At 40.9% G+C, this 16,948-nt stretch overlaps 1 protein-coding gene across 5 annotated transcripts in view; it reads left to right on the top strand.

The window, feature by feature from the left end:
* Positions 1 to 2,430: 2,430 nt before the first annotated feature.
* Positions 2,431 to 16,948, top strand: part of LOC129770855 (probable beta-hexosaminidase fdl) — a 94,877-nt gene continuing 80,359 nt past the window's right edge. For 2 of the 5 annotated variants that reach the window (XM_055773987.1, XM_055773984.1), the window contains exon 1: positions 2,431 to 3,210. The gene's annotated coding sequence lies outside the window, so the exon portion shown is untranslated. The remainder of the gene's footprint in view (positions 3,211 to 16,948) is intronic. The other 3 variants (XM_055773981.1, XM_055773982.1, XM_055773990.1) reach the window with 2 other exon arrangements.

The raw sequence follows: 16,948 nt of genomic DNA, 5'->3' as shown, positions 1-16,948 counted from the left end.
CTCGGCCACGGGAGCACCACCAGCACAGCTCCCACATTCGCTGAATCTCAGCAATGCCAACGCCAGACAATCACCGGTCTTCAAATAACATCAACCACAATGGTGGTCATTAGTAGCAGCAAAAAATGGTTGAAATCAACATCATTAACAATCGGCCGAACTTTTTAACCAATCTGATCGGACGAACATAAAATTGCGAAAAACTATCATCATGAATAAAAACGATCTAAGGAACGTGATCGCTGGATCGGTGAATGAAGTTAAGCTAATATAATATTGTAAAGCGTTTATTTATTTTTGTACCTGGAACCAGAGGTAATAAACCAAAACCTGACCAATACATTGCGTATCGCTCTCATTGAATAAACATAACACACATTCACTTCCAAAAATGGAACTTCAGCTTCCATGGTTCAAAATTGATTCGGCCAACCTTATTTAGCCAATAATGTTAATGTTGATTTCCTAAACATTGCGTAGCACTAAACAGTTGCTTCTCACTTCGCTGCAAATGAGATTAACAACAAATCCAAAAACAACAATAATATATCGATGTTTTATGTTAGGGTCCATTGTATGGTCAGGGACCGGCTCAGCAACAGACCGGTCTTTTTTTTGTCGTGTAGCCATAATATTGTATATAGCCCAATGATTATAACACTGGCAGCGGCCGTAATACTACTACCAAGTAGTATCCGGTGCTGAACTCAGCAATGATGGATGGCGGTGCAGGCAGCGACAGCAACAGTCTTCACCTCGACACAAGTCTTCAAATAGACTTTAACAAAGCTACTAATAATCTTAATTTGAGTTATTCAAGCAGTAGTTTTATGAGCGAACACCGTTCACAGGTTGATGAAAGATTCTTTTGTTGTCCTCTTCCTTGGAAAACTCTAGCCAAACAGTCTCACGATTGTCCGCTGTCAATTCGAACTCGAGTAAGGCTAGACGCAAATTGGGAAGCGTAAAACGCTCGTAAAGCCGGGTTCAGACGGTGCGAGTAAGCATACGAGTCGATCTAGTCAGTTACTGCAGTGCAGCTACTCACACCGTGTGAACACATCATGCCAGTTAGTGTCATGTGTGATTCGGCGTGCGAGCTACTTCAAAGTTTTTTGAATTTACTCGCACTCGCATCCCTCAAAACGTCAAAAAACAGAATTTAGCGTTCGAATCAGGGATGCCAAATGTAAACAAATGTCTCTATTTTTAAGATATTTGAAAATATGCGAAGATATTTATAGACTTGAAAAATATTGGAAAAACAAATAAAACCCTAATAGTTTCTAAACGGAATCGTTGTTATTTTGTTTGGCACACTGGCGGGGCACGTTTTCTTATTGAGACAGTTTTATTGGGAATCTAAATATAAAATCATCATCGGGCACAATTTTCATTCAAAATTCACTCACAACTTGCAAAAAAAAGTATTGTTCTAAGAAACAGAATACATATTCGATTTGAAAAAAAGTATATTTTCATTCATTATTTTAGTTTTTGAGACGTATTTATTCCTCCGGCGAATCTACTATCATTTTCATTTCACAAATTGGTACACGAAGCTGCTGTCAACGCGAAGTAAATCAAATTTTGAAAAATCTTTTAGACTGCCATTTGTAGCACCACATACTTTCGGAATTAATTAAGCTATGGATGCTTTCGAGGTTCTAAAAAATAGCGACAATAATCTGATATATATTCCATATTCCAGAAGAAAGGCACATCATTTCTAGTTTCACTCATGAGTGTATATTGGCGTTGTATTTGTGGAGCAATTAAATCCAACAGTTTTTTCACTTTTTCAGGTGTTATTTCCAACACTGCTCTGTACTCTCGGGGATCATCATCGTGGAGTTACTCCAGTATTGTATTTGTTACTCCTTTTCTTTGCATCCAATTCCTGGCCCGAATCCTTTTTTCTTTCTGCTTTTTTCGGATAGTACCCTCAGTTCAAAGAAATTCAGCACAAAGTATTTGTAAACACGGCCAGCGTGTGTCTCGCGATAAAATTTAAAATTGTGTAATGATAAATTCAACTGAAAACCTAAGCCGAAAACAGCCAATAAATAAGTTGATTTCGGATCAATCATCTGTCAAATTCGGACCTGATTGCTGTTTCTGACTATTTGATGGACATTTGAAAAATCGTCTGGCATCTCTGGTAAACCCGTACTTAGTATCTAGTTTCTTGTCAGCAGCTCACATTGTGTGAACGGACAAGGCGAGTCAACCATTTGTCAAGCGAGTTCACCGGGTCAGTAGCTGCTCGTTGTGAAGTCAGCTACTAGCAACGTATAAATGGGCCTTTAGACCAATAGTTGGACTGTCACTCGAATGCACGCCTTTGACAGCAGGTGAACCTCGCACACACTTGTACAGCCGCAATGTTTACGTTTTTTTATGTTTACTACGAGTGTCGAATGTCCACACACAAACAAACAACAGTTATTTTTCGTGCGAAAGAAAAACCTTTGCTCTGTATTCGTTATGTACGAGAGCAGCAGCAGCTTCACAACTCGATTTCGAATCCGTGCAAGAGTCGAAGAGTGTTGGTTTTGTCGGTGCTGTTGCTAGTTATGGCATCTCCCCTGCCAATGCGTTCGATGTTCGGTGTCGCAGTGACCACTCTAAATCAATCCGTCGCGATCTGAAAGGTGCTCGGTGAAATGGACACGGAAAAGGTCGTGACACAATCCGTGCAGCGAAAGCGAAAGTAAGAGGTTCCCCTCTTTCGTCAGAACGTACCAGTTTTGGCACTGTCAGCGCAATCCAGAGAAGCAAAAAGTCTGGCTGATATCGGAAAGTTTTTCAGGCTGACAAGGACATCAATTGGAAGTGAAATATCGTCATAATCGATAGCGAAACGAACGTGCAAAACTATCGCTGCCTTCCGTGAGGAAAGTAGGGAAAAATTAGGGAACTTGTAGATTTAGAGTGCGTGTTACGAATTTAGCGACAGTGAATGTGAGGTATTTAATTGAAAAAAAGCTGTTCTCAATCACTTCGTGAGAAAATGTGAAACTGTAAGAGTTCAGCCTTGTGGAAGCAAGCGGTGTAGGCGGAGAAAGAGAGGAATCAAGGTGCATTCATAATTAACTACTTTCGGAAGGACTGATTTCGGTCGAGTGACAGCTACTGAATATCAATTTGAGTCGATTTGAGAAGAACATCATTCGTGGAATAAACAATATACTCAATAGATAGCCGCAGGTAAAGTAGGTTATTAAATCAATAAAAAAAATCGTTTGTTTGCTCCTAGTTACATATAATAAACAGATGGGGTAAATATGCTCCGCAAAAAAAAAGCGAGAAAGAGGAAAATATGCTAAACCGACTGCTGTACTAGACAGCTCCGCTTTTCACTCAATGATTACTTTCATTGAGTATACACAATTTCGTCCCCAATGCTGTAAGCTCCCGTTCATTATTCGAGCGGTTCTTTGCGAGTTGTCCTCGTTTACAGTGCAGTCGCGTGGTATATGAACACCCTTTGTGGAGATTTCCTGTGCGCCTTATAGGGTTCTGTAAGACTTATGAATCGGGGAAAAGGCGCTTCTGGGTAACTTGTAACTTTTTGGGGATTGACGAATTCTTTTGGACCACTCAATCGTTGCCCGAATGCATTCACTATGAACTCTGAACGAAGCACGCGCACAGGCACTATGGAAATGCCAAATCTGAAAGGCTTCGGCATGTTCTATTTAGTGCATGGTACAAACTACAAACCGGCATTGTATTGAGCTAGGGCATGACTGGTCTGTATTATTCGTTGTTGCTATCCGTTGATTGTTGATTGACCCGAACCTAGCGAAATTGCACAAAGAACGCACTGAATGGCGCCTTGAAGCAGCAACCCATTCTGGTTGTGAAAGTTTTGGTGTTGAAAGTTAAATTACAGTCAGTACTCTAGATGGACTAGAATTGAAGCGTGAAACTCGCGGCCAGCAGAGCCGCCTAAAAAGCATGGTTCACCTGCGATTATAATATAGGTATTATTGCTTGTAAGGACGATATTTTAGATTTTATTATAGATTGTTTGTTAAGCGGTCTTCGATCGGGCCTTGGCCTAAATAGTTTTCAAAAAGTTTTTCCTGACAGCATCATGATCAGTACATTGTCAAATAGCGTGATCAATTGTATCGTAACATTTTTCATATCGACTGACGTTGATCTAATATTGCGTTCGACTTACGTCCAAACCCTTTAACCACGTTCTCGAACGAACTTTTGGAATAATCAAATGCAATCACTGCTTAAGACCTCCAATTTGATTTCTTATATTCATCAATTAGAAAACGGCTATAGAACACTATCATGGAAAGCATATTTAGACTCTACAGACTGAATTTGATTTGTGCTCCCGTGGCCGAGTGGTTAGCATCAAACCTAACATGCCGGGAGTTCGGGTTCGATTCCCATTCAGGTCGGGGAAATTTTTCGTTAGAGAAATTTCCATCGTTTTGCACTGTGGTAACTAGAGCTTGCTACTCAGAATGCATTCAAGGTGTGTTATTTGGCATAGAAATCTCAACTTAGTACTAATGAAAATGACGCAAGTTGAAAGGGCGAAATTCCTCTAGGAACGTTAGTTCCATTTAAGAAGAAAACAAAATTAAAATGTAGATGTAGCTTATAGCACACGATACTGGTAATTTCATTTTATGTTTTTTTTCGAACGTTGTACGAAAGTTGTATGGAACTACGTAAGTTATGCAAATTGTGATTATTCGAAAACGTTTTTTCAAATTGGCTCAAATGTTTTCGAACAAAATGTGTTTGTTCGCATGTTGAGCAAACGTATTGCGCAATTCCAAATGAAATCGTCCAAAAAATGCAGATTTTAAAAACATGTATTTTTTATTCGAATGAAAGTTTGTATTCCGTTTGGGTTGGTGGAAATATGAGTTTTCCGCAGCAATTGGAAATTTTTGGACTCAAGCGTAACTTTTGAAAAGGGCGTATCGATTTTAGTAGGAGAAATCTTTGATAATTTATATCTAAAAAACTATGAGTCGTACCGAAATAGTGTCTTAGAAAGAGTTATAGCGTCTAAACATGAAAAAAATATACACTGAGGAAAAAATTAGTACTGTTTTTTTTATTTACAAAAAAAACTTTAATTTGCAATATTCAAAATACATATAGTTTTTTTATTTTTTCATATGAAATTGAAGTCAATGGGTCCAAGATGGTAAAACTATTTTTGGCGAACTTTGTGGAACATCGAATTTTTATGAATTTCCGAAACTTTGAATTTTTGTATGTTAACAATCATTTTTAGCCACAAATTATGATTTCTGATGTGATTTAAAACAAAAAAGCTCATTATAAATCTCCTTCTAAATGTAGCCATTCTCGAGATATTTAAAAAAATATTTTTCATTTATTGTCTTTTTTATAGTAAATATTCCCTTTTAATATGTTTGTCGTGTTATACCGTCATGCTTCATGAAAAACATTTGAAGACATGTGGGTTAACACAAAACGTAGCGATATTAAAAAATCTTTTTTTATCTTAATACAAACTTTTAACATATTATTCGTGTTACACAATCAAAACACGAATAGTAGAATTGAAATCCCAACAACAAATACACCTTGTTGATTCAACCGGACGTTATGGGTACAAATATAATTAACTTGTTTACGTTATGCCTAGATTATACTTGAAGTCAGGTACCTTTAAGGTACCTCTATAATGTATATAAAGTTACTCATATTCAAACATCGTTCATCAGTCGAACAATCTTCCTTATCGAGTGAATAACAGTATACCACAATGGACTACAATTTTTTTTTCGTATTGTAGACCGTTTCCGAAAAACGGTAAGAAATGTTCATCTGAAAAACGTTTCTTAACCGTGTCAATAATTGAGAAACTTAAGTCAATGGGATGCAATATCCTTTTAGATACATCTTTAAAAATTTGCGGATCATGCCGTTTATCTGTATACTCTTTCAAACCAAAGCAGTGTAATACTGAGGAGCAGATTAGTACAGCACTAGGAAATACTTTAGAAGAAGTACCATCAATAAAGGGTGTGTCACATCAAATTGCATCACGGAAAAAACGCTGTAGAAATTTAATTTTTAGGAATTATATCTTCAGCTTTCGCTTATAATAAGATAAGAGTGTATAAATCACGTTGGCCATGCTTCACTGTCAATTTTTCGTAAATTTGGAAAAATGTCGTCGAACGAAAAAGAGCGTCGTGAATTAATCCTGCGCACTCATTTCGAGAATCCGGAGTTGTCACATCGGGACATCGGTAAGATGCTGGGAATCGTCCAATCCACGGTCAGCAGAGTACTAAAACGATACTTCGAGAACCTAACCATCGACCGGAAGGTGAAGAACGGCAATAATAGATGCTCCGTCAGTGAAAAAGTTTAGACGTGATCCGAGAAGTTCGGTCCGGGATGTCGCCAATAAGCTGAATTTGTCAAGTTCATTCGTCCAGCGGACCAAGCAGCGGGAGGGCCTGCGTACATACAAGGTTCAGAAGGCTCCTAACCGCGACGAAAGGCAAAACATGGTGGGGAAGACGCGAGCCCGGAAGCTGTACACCGAAATGCTGACGAAGCCGCATTGCCTGGTAATGGACGACGAAACCTACGTCAAAGCGGTCTTTCGTCAGCTGCCGGGCCTGTTGTTCTTCTCCGCAGAGGACAAATTCAGCGTTCCGGAGGAGATTCGCAAGCAGAAACTATCCAAGTTTGCCAAAAAGTACATGGTGTGGCAAGCGATCTGCTCTTGCGAAAAGCGGAGCGTCCCCTTCGTGATGACCGGCACGGTAAACGGGCAGGTTTACCTTAAGGAGTGCCTACAGAAGCGCTTACTACCACTATTGAAGCAGCACGGGCCCGACAATCTTCTGGCCGGATCTCGGTTCGTGCCACTATTCAAAGGACGTGTTCGAGTGGTACGAAGCCAACGGGGTCACCTTCGTGCCAAAGGAAATGAACGCGCCGGAGCTTCGCACAATAGAGAAATATTGGGCGATTATGAAGCAGGCCCTCCGGAAGAACCCAAAAGTTGTCAAATCGGAGGCGGACTTCAAGAGAAAATGGATTTCTGTTCAAAAAAAACTACAACCTGACGTTGTACAGAACCTTATGGACGGGGTAAAGAGGAAGGTACGAGCATACGGGCTTGGGCTCGAAGTATGAATAAAAAGAAAATGCCAAAAGATGTTTAATAGTTTTTATTTAACTGTCTAAAATTTTCAAAAGGATCGGTATACTGGACGAATTTCTACAGCGTTTTTTCCGTGATGCAATTTGATGTGACACACCCTTTAGTTTCAGTCGTTTCAGCATCTTCGCAAGATTCCCAAAACAGCAATATACCAGAGTATTCCCGAGCGTACAACATTGAGCTATTCAACAAGGGAATCGCCGGTATTAACGTTTCACCAATAATGACGAAAAGACTTGGACAGGCTTCTTCTTCTTCTTCAATGGCACTAACGTTCCTAGAGGAACTTCGCCGTCTCAACGTAGTATTACTTGCGTCATTTTTATTAGTACTTAGTTGAGATTTCTATGCCAAATAACACGCCTTGAATGCATTCTGAGTGGCAAGCTCTAGAATACGTGTGATCACAGTGCAAGTCGGAGGAAATTTCTTTGACGAAAAATTCAACCGACCAGAACGGGAATCGAACCCGAACACCCGGCATGTTAGTTATGACGCTAACCACTCGGCCAAGGGAGCACCTTGGACAGGCTAGTTACCCAGAACAAAAATTCAAAGAAATTTCTAAAGGTATTGAAAGAAATCTATTTTCCTTTTCACATGAAGAAGACGAAGAGTCGAACTTTAAACAAAAGGCAAAAGAGTTTAATGAGATTATCAATCAGCTCAAAGAGAAATTTGACCACACAGAGACAACAAGATCAGAAAAAGTTAGAATTTTAACAGTTTTGCCTAAGTCTTGGTCCGTTCAAAAAATGGAACAAGCATTTCGCGTTAATAAATATATGGCAATTCAAGCCAAAAAACTGGCAAATGAAAAAGGTGTATTGTTGACACCACATAGCAAATATGGACCAAGTTTAAGTGAAGATGTTAAAAATCATGTTTCGGAATTTTATAATGACGACGATATCAGTCGACCGTTACCTGGAGAAAGAGACTATGTTTCTGTAGCAAAATATGGGAAGCGTCAACACATCCAAAAAAGGTTATTAATAACATCATTACGGGAAACTTTCAACAGATTTAAGGAACTTAATCCAAATTGCAAAATTGGATTTAGCTCTTTTGCATCAATGCGTCCGAAGCATTGCAAATTGCTGAGTAGTTCAGGAAATCATAACGTTTGTGTGTGTACATTCCATGAAAATGTAAATCTTATGCTTCATAGTCTCAAAAAATATTCCTTTAACATTGAATGCAAAGAATATATGCAAAAAATACTATGTAACATATCAAATAGATCAAAATACTGTTACCTTCGTGAATGTAAAAAATGCCCAACAATGGACGAGTTTAGAAACTGGTTTCTAGATGAGCTTCAGGAACGCAATTTAATTGAAATCACTTATGCACCATGGATTTCTACTGATCGATGCGACATAGAAACTCTTGTAAAACCGGTGGAAGAATTTGTATCGTATTTTTGCGAAAAAATAGAAAAACTACTTACTCATGATTACATTAAAACACAACAGTCCACATTTCTTAACAATATAAAAGCTAATTTGCAAGAAAATGAGGTTGTTGTGATTTGCGATTTTTCCGAAAATTATTCGTTTGTGCTTCAAGATGAAGTTCAAAGTCATCACTGGAACAATGATCAAGCAACAATCCATCCATTCGTTGTTTATTATAGAGATGAAAAAGGTTCTCTGGCAAATTTAAACTTTGTAGTTATATCTGAAGTTTTAAGTCATGATACAATAGCGGTGTAAGTATTTATTTCTAAATTGGTAACATTTTTGAAACAACAAATGCAGGTAAAAAGAATAAAATTCATGTCGGATGGTGCTGCATCCCAGTATAAAAATAGGAAAAAAATTGCGAGTTTATGTCAGTTTAAATCGAAATACGACATTGACGCTGAATGGAATTTTTTTGCAACATCACACGGCAAAGGACCTTGTGATGCAATTGGTGGTACATTAAAACGGATGGCAACAAGAGCTAGTTTGGCTAGGCAGCATGAACATCCGATTACGAGTGCAAAAACGTTATTTGACTGGGCTAGCAAGCGAAAAGAAGACTATCTTACAAAATTGTTATTTTCACAAGAAGAATATGATCAGGGTGTGGAAGAGTTGAGTAGCATGTATGATAACACCAAACAAATTCCAGGTACACAAAAGTATCATTCTTTTGTACCTGTATCCGAGAATGAAGTAGCAGCAAAGTTGTACTCTAACGACAATGCAGCAAGTTATCATAATGTGTATAGAAATATAAGAAAAAAATGGAAAAATTAAATTTTATACAACAAAATTGTTAGTTGATAAAAATAAATAATAAAATAAAAAAATAAAATAATAATAAAAATTTGGTTCTCAAATGGGGATCAACATAGGGTAGGAGCCTGCCTGTTGGTCTCAAATGTTCCTATCTCACGCCTCCACGAAGATCATATGACGACATTTTTAGATCGGGCGTGAACTGGAAACACACACCTGGTCTTGGCTCCGAGAACGGGTGTCGAAAGTGGCTAAGTGAGGGGGTGCGAGCGAGTCAGAGCGCTATATCTCTCCCGGGGAAGGCCTCCCGGGTCATGGAGGCCTTGCCAACCCGCTGTCTCCCGGGCAAAGGAGATACACCCAGAAAATGGAGCTACGTTCACGAAGAGTAATTAGAATGCGATCACCCGAGGAGGGTCCCCGAACTGGAGCTGGTCCTGGAACGGGCGTAAGAGCGAGCGGCCAGCGGCTGGAGGGCGATGTGCAAGAGCGGGCCACCAGCCGGGTTCAACCCGAAGAGCTACCGCCACACGGAAACAGCAGCCATCGACATCACCCAAGAAACGCTGCGCCTACGAGACGTGTTGCGACTGCCAGACGACAGTCGTCCACACTTGTGGGTACCACTAGGCGCCGGATCATGTGGACACACGAAATGAATGAATTCGTGATCCGCGCCTATTACATCTGCACTGCTTTGGAGACGGACATGAGCGGTCGCCCTCGAATACTAACAATGTTCGAGGAAGCGTATCCAGAGTTCGTCGGGAGGCTTGATCAGAACGCGATGAACGCGAGGCGTAGAGCGATAGTACGCAACAACATGCTCTCCCAAACGCAAATCGACGAGATCAAGCAGCAGGTGCAGAGAGAAATAAGCTCCAGGAACAACAGAGCAAGCGATGTGTCGAGACGAAGTTCAGTACGGCTGAGCAATTCATTCGCGAGTGGGGCACGCGAATCAGCACCAGTGGAGGCCACAGTACTACAACCCCCTGAGCCGGAAGACCCACAGCCAGATCAACAACTACTACGCGATCTGGTCTTCCACTACGACGAGGCGATCTCACAGTTCCGCGACACAGACCCATTGTCGCGCCCCAGGATCCCGAAGTTGCAGCATTCCCGCAGGCTGACAAGTGCAGTAAAGCTCATGAACGAGCACGTTCTTCCGCTGCACTTGGTTGATGCTGAGAACATGGAGGAGCTGCAACTGAAAGTTTACTGTGCTGCTGTGGCGACCGCCAAAAGTTTAGGATACCGTATTAGGCCAAGAGGCGGACTGCTCCAACATCTCCGTGAAAGGCGTGAGCCTCCATGGCGAAGGAGATTGGAGCAACGGATCCTAAACAAGCGCGCCGCAATTGGAAGACTGATGGCGTACAAAAGAGGCAGCAGATCGGCGAAATTATGTCGCCAAGTTGCTGTGATCGTGCGGCCTACTGAACTTCGCCAGCTGGGAGCTCACCAGCTGACGGAAAAACTCGACACACTGGTACAGCAATTGAGCGTCCTAACTAAACGGCTGAAACGTTACTCTGACTCTGCAAAGCGCCAGGAACAAAATCGGATGTTCAGAGATAACGAAAAAGCGTTCTACGACCACATTAGCGACGAGAAGCCCGACTACCGCGAAGGTTTGCCAGATATTAGCGATGTGACGAACTTCTGGGCTGGTATTTGGGAGACCCCAGTACAACATCGCGACGGGCAAATGTGGTTAAGACGGGAGGAGGAGAGTTGTGGTGAAATTGGAGAGATGCCAGCTATCATCGTCGAAGAGAACGATGTCCGCGAAGCCTCGCGGTACCTGAGGAACTGGGCAGCACCGGGCCCCGATGGTGTTCAGAACTTCTGGCACAAGAAGCTGACCGTCGCACATCAAAAGATAGCTGAGTGCTTCAACAAGGTGCTACGTGACCCACACAACCTCCCTGAATTCGCCACCCGTGGCGTCACATTCCTCCTCCCGAAAGACAGCAACACATTGAACCCATCAAAGTACAGGCCGATAACGTGCCTATCGAGTCTGTACAAGATATTAAGCAGCATCATAACCGCCAAAGTTTCTGCCCACTGCGAACAACACCATATCATCGCAGAAGAGCAGAAAGGATGCAGAAAAAATACGCATGGCTGCAAAGACCAGGCCATCATCGACGCAGCCATAGTCGGCCAGGCGGTTTATAACCAGCGGAACCTAAGCATGGCCTATATCGATTACAGGAAGGCTTATGACTCCATACCTCACTCGTTTCTCGTCCGGGTATTGGAGCTCTACAAAATTGATCCCGTCGTCGTTAGGTTCCTGCAGCATGCGATGAGGCAGTGGAGCACGTCTCTGCACCTTAGTGATGGGGAAAATGTGTTGCAGTCTAGAACGCTGCAGATAAAGAGGGGGATATTCCAAGGCGACTCTTTCAGCCCGCTTTGGTTTTGTCTGGCATTGAACCCCCTCAGTAGGACACTCAATAGAAACGGTCATGGCTATAAAATAAGGTATGGCGACGGCGCCCACGAAGAAGTGACCCATACCTTTTACATGGACGATCTCAAGGTCTACGCTGATTCACGTCAGCGTCTAGGTGTAGCTATCCGGGTTGTCGAAGACATAAGCAGGGACATCTGTATGGAGTTCGGCCTCGACAAGTGTCGCTGTGTCCACCTGCTGAAAGGACAACTTACCGAATCCGGAGGCTACGAGGTCTATGACGGCGAGTTTATAAGAGACATGGTTCGTGGCGAATCCTATAAATATCTTGGATTCCGACAGCTCACCGGGATTCGCCACTCCGACATCAAGACGGAGCTGCGAGACAAGTTCTTGAGTCGAGTGAACTGTGTCCTGAGGACTTTCCTCAACGCGGGGAACAAGGTACGCGCGATCAACACATTCGCGGTTCCCCTGCTGACCTTCAGTTTTGGTGTAGTCAAATGGAGCAAAACTGACCTAGAGGACCTTGAGAGGAGGATGAGGAAAGCATTCAAAGAGGCCGGAATGCACCATCCTCAATCGGCACTGGAGAGAGTTTCACTACCACGCAAAGAAGGGGGACTTGGAATCGTCGACATTTCTGCACTGTGTGTTGCCCAGGTACGACAACTGCGCGAGTACTTCGCAGAACGCGCCAACCAAAACGCGCTATACCGGGCTGTCTGCGCCGCTGACAGAGGATACAGCGCTCTGCACTTGGCGCAGGCGGAGTACCAACTAAACTGCAATCTGCAGACAGTGGAGGAGAAGATTGCAGCTTGGAAGCAGAAGGCAGTGCATGGTGCCCACCCCCATCAACTGGACCGACCACACGTCGACAAGGCCGCATCTAATCTGTGGCTAACGCGTGGTGAACTCTCTTCAGTAGTAGAAGCCGACATGATAGCCATCCAGGACAGGATAATGCCGACGAGAAACTGCAGGCGGTACGTCTGGCATCAAGACGTTGATGACATTTGCCGGATGTGCCATCAACCAGGTGAAAACATAGAACACATTATGGGAGGCTGTCCCGTTTTGGCCAACGCAGCCTACACCGAGCGCCACAACAACGTGGCCCGTATTGTTCATCGACAACTGGCGCTCCAATGTGCTCTACTGGAAGACAACGTACCAAACTACCGGTACCTGCCTGCACCTGTCCTGGAAAATGACCGTTTCAAGCTGTACTGGGATCGCACTGTTCTGACCGACCTCTCGATCCACCACAACCGCCCAGATATAATGGTTTACGACAAGAGCGACCGCAAAGTCACCATCATCGATGTCGCTATTCCACTGAACCAGAATCTGGAGGAGACCCACGGTCGCAAAATCTGCAAGTACCGACCATTGGCCGTGGAGCTCAAGGAACTGTGGGGGCTAAGGGAGGTCCCAAGAATTGTTCCAGTCGTTCTCTCTGGAACTGGAATTATCCCGAAGACACTTCTGGAAGCGCTAAAGGTGTTGAACATCGAGAAGGAATTGGCCGGCATCCAAAAGTCGGTCATCCTTAGCACCTGCGCGATTGTCCGACAATTCCTCGGTCAGGACTAAAACAGCACGAGCATGCAGATACGTGCATTCCGCAGAGCCTAGTCCCCCTTTGGCATTCAGAAGCCCGGGGGCAGGTGAAAATTCTGGCTAGGTTCGCCTAGTTAAGAAGTGAGATAAGTCTGCTGAAAATTCTAGTATTATTATTAGTATCTCTTAAATTCCGATAAATATAGGAATTATTTGACCAAATTGTAGAGAATTATATTTTTTCCTTTTATAATTGTTGTGTTCTGTTGGCGCAACATGTATAACATGTTAAAAGTTTGTATTAAGAAAAAAAAAGATGTTTTCATATCGCTACGTTTTATATTAACCCACATGTGTTCGAATGATTTTCAACGTAACTCCTAAACATATATTTTTTTTATTTTTATTTTATTTATTGATGTATTTGGAAAAGTTGTTGGTAATTATAAGCAAATTCATAAAATTTCATGAACATGACGGTATAACACGACAAACATATTAAAAGGGAATATTTACTATAAAAAGACAATAAATTAGAAATATGTTTCAAAATATCTCGAGAATGGCTGCATTTAACAGCATTTATAATGAGCTTTTTTGTTTTAAATCACATCAGGAATCATAATTTGTGGCTAAAAATGATTGTTAACATACAAAAATTCGAAGTTTCGAAAATTCATAAAAAATTGATGTTCCACAAAGTTCGTCAAAAATTGTTTTACCATCTTGGACCCATTTTTTAAATTTTCTACATGACTTCTGTTTTATATGAAAAAACTAAAAAAAAATAAAAAATATGTATTTTTTATATTGCAAATTAAAGTTTTTTTGTAAATAAAAAAAAGTACTAATTTTTTTTCTCAGTGTATATTTTTTTCATGTTTAGACATCAATACTCTATAACTCTTTCTAATACACTATTTCGATACGACTCATAGTTTTTGAGATATAAATTATCAAAGATTTCTCCTACTAAAATCGATACACCCTTTTCAAAAGTTACGCTTGAGCCAAAAAAATCCCAATTGCTGTGGAAAACTCATATTTCCTTCAACCCAAACGGAATACAAACTTTCGAATCAAAAATACTCATGTTTTGTCATTTGTCGATTTCATTTGGAATTGCTCTGTTATGTTCAGAGCTCTGCATAGTCATAGTCAACTGAGGATAGTCAGCTGACTATCTGACTGGCTATATGCGTATTTAGTTAGTAATGACTTTTGGCTTCTTCACGCAGTCTCTCCGCCAAAACGACTATACAGTCAGTCGGGTGTTTAGTCGCTATCTCCCTCTACCAGGCCCCGGTCAAGAGTAGTGATCCCCGATAATCGTTCGATTAATCGATTAATCGAATACTTCCTACAGAAATCGATTATTAATCGAACGAATACTGCACAACCAATAATCGAAGCGAACGAATAATTTACGTCGATTAATCGATCCAAACCCAGAGCAAAAAAACCGTACAGCCGCTGCAGTTTTATCCTGAAAATCAATCATAATCTTTGACGCTCTCCTAAACTCCTAAAAGAAGCTCAATGCCGTCGATGCGAGATGAGCTTCGTTTACGAGTTTAGGGGAGCGTAAAAGATAATAATTGATTTTCAGGCGTAATGAACACTTTTTTGATTCCAGATGGCTTTCTAACGAATGAGAAATATTAGTCTAACTAATTATTTCTCTCAGTGTGACGATTAATCGATTAATAGATTATTTGGATCGATTAATCGTATCGAATAAGAAACTGCTTAAAAGTATTCGATTAGTGGATGAACGATTAATTTCAAAAATCGGGGATCACTAGTCGAGACGCATAAGCTTTGTCTGGTATATTGATCGAAAACAGCATGAACGAATTTCGAAAAGCCTGCATTCAGGCACTTCCATTACTGTCAATAATTTCAGATGATTATCACGAACGTTAAGTTGATCTTCATCGCTTGCAGTGAATTTTCATTGAAAACGTGTCACCCATTGCACATATAAATGGTGGTGTATGCCATTTCCGGGCAATCGTGAGTAGATTATAAACGTAGCATACATTCCATTGCCGAACTCGCCAAAAACAAGAATTTTGTGTGATGAATTGCCATCCTTTACCACTAATCGATTTTACTCTCAATTGGTGACGTTGAATTTTATGTTTTGATTTTCACTAACACGCAATGATCTCCATTTTCGATCTTACAAATACCATGACGAAAAAGAAGGTGCAAATGAAAAATGAACTTCATGGCAAGCTGATGTTGATGTTCATTCCACTGGGGTTCATTTTCAGTGTTGTTTCATATTTATCGACTCTCGCTTGAGCAGTACGTTATCAATACAAGGAAGGCAGAAATTCGCCGAATTTGAATGTCGTGAACGTGAATATTTTCAGCACTGATCGTAACGGTCACTTTCTACCTGTCCTAGGATGATCCTTGATTGAGTGACTCTGATATAAATCGTTTAGTTGCACCATAAACTGTTTGCCGAGAAGGTTTGGGACGTTTGATGATATCGGGAGGAGTCACTCCTTTTTGATGAAGATTGAGATTCGCTCCAAGGCTGGATCCACCATCCACCATCGTAACTAAAAATTTACATATGTTCAGACCAAAACAAAACTTGAGTAGGCAAAAGAAATACTAAATATCGTTAAACGAAATAAATTGAAAATCTATAATGTTGTAGAGTCATTCATACAGTGACTCAAACTGGTAATCGTACTCCACCATGCAGATTTTTTTTCTTTGTTTTGAAAGTTGAAGACAAGCTTTCCGAGCATTCTATTTAGATAAAATCATAGTGTCATATTAAAATTAAAGGTTTGCTATCTGTTTTCAGAATAATGGTTTTTATTTCTCTAAAAATGACGAATGTATGTGCCAATGTCTGAAAATTGACTCAAACTCATAATCGTACGCTGGTTGAAATCTCTACTCGTATGGTATCCCTTGTTCATTGCAACTATTTTGCTCTATCATATGTCTTGAACTCTGGGTCATTGTCTTGGCAAAACTTGAATCCTCGATTCCATTCCATTTTGTTGACACTTTTCTTAATATTTCCCTTCATGATGTTCAAGTAAACATTCTGATCCAATACACCATCGAAGAAGCAAAGTGTCAACAAAATGTGATGGAATCGAGGATTCAACTTTTGCCAAGACAATGACCCAGAGCACAAGGCATATATAGTTCCTACATGGTCACATTACAATTGTTCAATAGTTATTGATATTCCTCTACAATCTTCCGGCATCAATCCCAGTAAAACCTGGGGAAGTCTGGGTAGGAAATTTAGAAACCATTAAATTTCTAAAAACAACCAATTGATGAAAAAAATGATGAATATTTCTTTCGAATACACCAACTACAAAACTCGTAGATAAAGCTAAAGACAGCTGAATACAGCTGCAATGAACAAGGGTTACCATACTAATGATGGAATTCGGAAATTGGCCAACGCCTTCGAAATCGAGTAGAGATTTCAACCAGCGTACGATTATGAGTTTGAGTCGATTTTCATACATTGGC

The sequence above is a fragment of the Toxorhynchites rutilus genome, chromosome 2 (genome assembly GCF_029784135.1).
Source record: "Toxorhynchites rutilus septentrionalis strain SRP chromosome 2, ASM2978413v1, whole genome shotgun sequence".
Taxonomy (NCBI): Eukaryota; Metazoa; Arthropoda; class Insecta; order Diptera; family Culicidae; genus Toxorhynchites; species Toxorhynchites rutilus.
This window is presented reverse-complemented; position numbering and strand designations above follow the sequence as displayed.